At 50.5% G+C, this 5,931-nt stretch overlaps 1 long non-coding RNA gene across 1 annotated transcript; it reads left to right on the top strand.

Annotated features, from left to right (window-relative positions):
- The first annotated feature begins 3,145 nt into the window (after nucleotides 1–3,145).
- LOC123638213 lies at nucleotides 3,146–5,475 on the top strand. The gene is made up of 3 exons (XR_006735238.1): nucleotides 3,146–3,542; nucleotides 4,061–4,095; nucleotides 4,793–5,475. It is a non-coding gene; the product is annotated as an uncharacterized LOC123638213 (long non-coding RNA).
- Nucleotides 5,476–5,931: the final 456 nt, after the last annotated feature.

Here is a 5,931-nt window from a genome sequence, read left to right as displayed (position 1 = left end):
ATGAACAAAAATAAAACCTAACTAGACAAGAAAGGCCACAAGGATGAAAGAGACTCTAACTGCTATAATAATACATGATAGATGATCATTAACTTTTGTTCACATTTTGTTCCACAATAGCTTCTGGAGCTCCTGAGTTTATAAAATAACTAAGATTTTTGTTTTCATTGCTACTCAGTTAGTGGGCAAGAACAACCATCCAAAAAAAGTCAGTTTTCTTTTTTTCTCTTAACTTTCTCCTAAGAGTCCTCCCCCCCGAGGCTGCTTGGCACAGTCTGGCCTTAGTCAAGCAGTTGGAGAACAAAACAACTTGAGTGTGGGGGGCTCTCACGGCGCGGGCTTTGCAGGGATTAGGTTAATCACAGGTGCACCCTCACCTGAAGCAGCCAGCAGTTTATTCATTAATCAGGCGCTTAACAGGCTGTTGCTCCAAGTTCCCCTCTTGGCCTGGCAGACTGGTGGCTTTGGATTGGTTCCCAGTTTGGGGCACCCCCTACAAGCTCCCCTTTTCCAGCCTTTGCCAAAACTTCTCTCTGCAGGTATCTAGACCAGAAGCCCGGGTGCTGTCAGATTCCATTCTCTGCTGGATTCCCCATGCAGAGCTGACCGCTCAGGTTTCTCCTCCCGTGTCTCCCCAGCGCTCCCTGACATCTGCCCCCCCACGCTGTTCACACTGCTCAGGTTGTGGTCTGAACTAGTTTCTCCACCAGAGGTCCCAGGTCTGCAAACTCTCTTTCCCTCTGCCTCCTAGGCTTTCTTCCAAAGTTTTGCTGTCTGCTTTGATCTCACATTCCTTTCCCCACCTGACCATAGCCCAAATGTGGCACAGGGCTCGCAGAAGCCAGTTCGACATGACATGTCATTACCATTTGTTCCTTTCTATCCAGCCTTAAAAAAACATATAATATTGACTTCTTACAATATACTAAGCACTGCGTTCATACAAATAATGCTCACAACATCTTCATTTTTGCTGGGGAGAAGACCGAGGCTCAGAAAAGTAACTTGCCTGTGAGCCCCTGAAAGTGGCAAAGAGGAGACGCAAGCTTTGCCTGGATTCGGCGTGCTGCCCGCTGCAGCGGGGATATCTGGAGCCCCATGTACACTCTGCTGAGTTAGCGTCTGCTGAGTTGGGTGCCATCTTCCCCAGGGTGCTACGCGTTTGGAGCTTGCTGGTTTTCTCTGACCACTGTTAGAAGAACATTAACAGCAAATCAAGGAATGTCAAGGATTTGAAGAACTCTTCAGAGGCCCTCTGGTCACACCCTTTTGTTTTAAACATCATCTGTGAGCCCAGGGCCTTCTATTTATCTTTGATGTCTCCCAAGTAAAACCTGGAGCAGATGTGTGCAGCTCAGCAAGAATCCCGCTTTGGGGAAATACTTACATCTCCAGAGTCGGGACTGGCTTTGTGTGAAAGGCTGTGGGGGTGGAAAGGGGCCCTCTGATGAACAAGACGGAAGAGTATCTGTCTCCCAAAGGCACACTGAGCCACGTTTACTCTGGGCGTGGGGAGGACTATAACAAAACCAAATCTACATACAGTTTCAGACTCAGCTCTGTCCTTTTGAGGAAGCCAGCAGCACCCTTCCCTAGCGATCTCGTACAGCTGGGGAGCAAGACCCCATGGCCCCGTCAGGCCCAAGGAGGACAGGCACGGGGCGCCTGCAGCTTTGGAGAGCTACTTCTGCAGTCAGGGCCGGATCGCGCCAGTAGGTATCCAGAGACAAGCAAGGCCAAAATTTTAGGTCAGCTCTGTCAAAAGACAGGAAGCTTTACTTATTTATTTATTTATTTTAGAATTTACTCAGGATTATCAGAAAAGAGAAAAAAAAAACTCCATTATTTACAATCAAGCAGATAAGGGGTGGGGAAATACTCGTTTCCTAATGATGGGCTTTTGCAACCAAAGATCCAAATAAAGTAAAAAATAAAAAATGCTTCTTTCTTATTTCTACAAGGAGTGACAATCCAGGAAGTGGACTACTTGCCTAACCCCCCTATGGAAACGAGCCTCACTCGCTGAGGCTGCAGTCCAGCCTTCTTCACTTCCTGCCCGTCCCCGCTCCCGGGCGGAGCGATGGTTGCCCCCACCTCCAAAGGGCTGCCCCCACAGGCACTACCTCATGAAGCCCTGTGACCAGTAACTCCTAATTTTAGAAAAGCTTTAGGCCTATTCTGTACTGTTTTACACTAAATATTTTTTCCAAGAAACCTCACTATATAAAAGGTTCTAAACTTGGGAACACTAGCTTTTGCATTATTTCCTGCCCGGCAACAGAGCTCCTAGCACGATGCTCTCCTCTTGCCAGATTTGGGCTGGGTGGAGTAAAATAATCCTCTCTGAGCTTCTTTCCATCACTTCTAGAGACAAACCGCTCGGCTACCAAAACAAAATGTCTCCCAGGTTTTCCTCCCACACCTATGACATTTGTTCCTTGATTAAATCCCGGATTCCCCTCTAAACAGAACTGGACTGTGTCCAGCCAATTTCTTCATGTTCTTCAAACATTAGCCCAGCAGATGTCGGGTTTGTGTGGTTTTTTTTTCTCCCCCAAGAGGTTTTTGTTTGGCTTTTGAGCTGGTTCCCGGGGCTCCGAGTGGAAAGTCTGCAGCGTTTACCCCATCCCACCCTGCACCCCCAGCAGGGCAGGGAAAGGAAGCCTCTGTGTGCACAGCCTGTTGACGGCTCGGCCTTTGCCATGGCTGTGCCCTCCTCTCTGGGCACAGTAAGGAACTTCCAGGCAGCAGGAAGGGAGGGCTGGGGGGAAACGGGCAACCTCTTCCTAAACTGGTAGCACAGAGGGTCCAAGAGGTACTCCCGTCTGGCAGGGACACGCTGGACCTCTTCTCTCCCACAGCCAGCCACACCGCAGCTGCCTGGCCTTCGGCATCTTCCCCCACACGGGGCTGGTTCTTTGAGCAGGCTGGGGGGACAGGGGTCCGCTTACCAAGAGGAAGGAAACTCCCCGCAGACGCTGGGCAGGGCGGCCTGGGGGCCTGTTCCCGCGGAGCTGGGAACCCACAAGGCAGGAGCCGGTAGAGGGCAGCACGTGCCTGTCTCATAACACCCAGCAGGCTGGGTTGGGTTTTCTCTTCGTTTTCTCCCACCGCCCCCTCAATTAAAGGATGTCTCAAAAAGCAAACGCAGCAGGGCTCCTGGTCAGCAGAAAAGCACGTTAGAAGGGCCAGGGAGAGGGGACGCCACCCGCCCCACGGCCTTGTGTGCGGGAGGATGGAACCAGGGAGGTCCCGGCTCCGCCCCCCCCCCAGAGCCCCCAGGCCCAGGGGACCCGCTCGGCGCCTCGCCCTTTGTGTCACTTGGCTCTTCTGACTGCTGGAACGGAGGACAAAGGAGAGCCTTGGTGCTGGCAGAAGCCCGGGGCACGGCTGGGTTTTACAAGGAAGGGAGAAATTCGATCCCAGCAATCTGGATGGATCACCGTTGCTGTCTCTGTGGTGACCCAATTCTGGGACCAGCCGCTTGGCTCTGAACACACAAGTATCACCATCCCAGCTCGCACCCCGGCCTTGCCAGAGAGGTAAGAACGTGGCAGCCCTCCACGGACACACAGGAGCTGCCACTTGGGCGGCCCCTGCCAGAGCAGCTCCGCATGTCAAAGGGCTCCTGGGACACCCAGGGTTGGCCCCTGTCCCCCCCTCCTCCCACCACGCACCTCTCTCTGATTCACCAAGGGGTCCCACCCAAAAGGGAGAGCTCGGATTGGCTCACAAGAGCCAGGGGTGGTGGAGGGGCCTTGCCTCAGCCCAGGTCACCAGAGGCAGGGAGCAAGGGGGCTTGTGCAATCTTGCTGTTCCTTTCTTCCTGCAAGCTCCTCGGGACAGGCCTGATTCATGACGCCAGCCCATTGGAAGACCTTTGAATGACAGGCTCTGTCCCCCCAAAAGGCCTGGGCAGATTAAAGAGTCAAACTGAGGTTCCAGGTGACCAAACCCCAGCACTAAGGTCTCACCACGAACCCAAAAGCTTGGGGCTGGGACGGGGGGTTCTCACTCCCTTCTCCCCACCCCCATGGCTCTTTCTCTTTCCTGTCCGCAGGTGAGATCCCTCGCCCTGGGCTCTGCATACAGCAGGTGAGGTTTAGCCAGGCCCTGCTCGTGCTGTTGTTCAGGCTGTCCCACACCAGACATTTCCTTAGGGAGAGAGTACTATTTGTCCAGCATCATAACCAAATATTCCATTTTCAAATCCCGCCCCCTGCACGCCAGGTGCTAGGACCTCAGGAAGCCTCTGAAGCCCCCAGTTCTGTGCTCTGGGTCCTCAGGCTCTGCCTCTGGGACTCGTCCTCTCTCCTCATTCATTTCAGTAGTCTCAACTGAAAGTGGCCGAGGAGGCTCTAAACCGTGGCGTGCTGGCTATGGAAATAGCACTCACGAGCTAGAATAGAGCGCGCTTGGAACGGACCCCGAACCTCACGCCGTCGGGAGGGCTTCCAGCTTCCAACAGCATTGAGCTCGGCATTTGGACTGAATTTCCCACTGACAACAATTTAAAAATCTGGATAAAATATAAAAGAACTCCCAGTCTTTCAGTTTTACTTGTTAAATATTGAGAAGTAATACTGGTTGTTGATACAAGGAAGAATGAGGGTGTGAGTCATTCCTCTCCAGTCAGGCGACAGAAACAAAATTATTGGTGCTGTAAATCAAAAGTCAAACTGACGTGTGGTTTTCGTGAAATTCTCCTAATAAATTTATCCAAAAAGAAAAAACTATTAAACTGGACAAAAATTATATTGCGTGCACATTCTCATGATTTCCTCTTTGGCAGGCTAATTCCGCCTAGAAAAGAAGACAGCTCTGTTATATTCCTCTGGGACCCTCTCGTGCGCCTGCTGCGGTGCCACTCCCATACCAAGAGCGTGGAGAGCACCTGCCCTGCCTGTTGGCCGCCATGATGGAAGAAACCATTCAACTCCACTTCAGCCCTCAGTGTCCACGTGAAACAACCGTTAGATAGTCTCCAGACCTGCTTGACTTGTAGTCCCACTCACCAAAGTGGCTTTATTCTTCACCGCTGTGATTCGGGCACATCTCTGAAGTTTTCTCCCCTCTAAGATAGTAGACATAATAGTAACCACCCCATAGTGTTATTATAAGGATTAAATAAGATAATACAGATCAAACATGGAACACCATGTACCAATACTAGGTGCCCAATTAATGTTAGTTATTATTCTTGTTTAGTGTTAGTATCAACCACAAGAGGTTATGACTGCCATCTTGTTCAACCACATACCCATGCTTGCATCTCTTTTGAAACACTCAACCAAGCATTCAGACGTTTTCAGAGTGAGACATACTTCCTCATGAAGCAGCCCCGTCCACCTTTGGACAACTCTGACTACTGCAAAGCACATCTTTGTGTTGGAAATGAAGTCTGCCTCCAGGGAGCTTAGTTCTCCTCCTTAAAGCCATAAGTCTGATTTCCCTTCCTCAATGTGCGACCGCAATTATCACATCCTTTTCTCACCTCACTAACCCTCCCTGGTTCTTTCAACCTGTCATGGCTGCTCTTGGCAAGTGTGGATGGTTGGTTATTTCCTTCTTGAGTGTGGCGGCTGACACTGTACTTCTCTAGTGAAGCCTAACCTCAGATGGGTTTTGTGGGGTCCACACATGCTCCTTTTTACCCTACTTTTGGCTGGAACCATTTTAAGTCTTTTTCACTGCTCAGCCACGGCTCCCCCACCCTGGTCTTGTGCAATTCATTTTCCACCCAAGTGAAGAAAATGACATATTTTCTTACTAGATTCAGCCCCATTTCCATGCTTTCCAAGATGTTTTTGGATCTTGATTCTGGCACCCTAAATGTGTGTTAGTCTCTCAACATTGAGTAACCAACAAGTCTGGTTAAGAGTGACTTTGATGACTTTCCATGGGTAGCATGATGAAACATGATGTCGAGAC

Source organism: Lemur catta, chromosome 5 (assembly GCF_020740605.2).
Source record: "Lemur catta isolate mLemCat1 chromosome 5, mLemCat1.pri, whole genome shotgun sequence".
Classification (NCBI taxonomy): Eukaryota; Metazoa; Chordata; class Mammalia; order Primates; family Lemuridae; genus Lemur; species Lemur catta.
The sequence above is the reverse complement of the archived record's forward strand: the minus strand, read 5'-3'. Positions and strand labels throughout refer to the sequence as shown.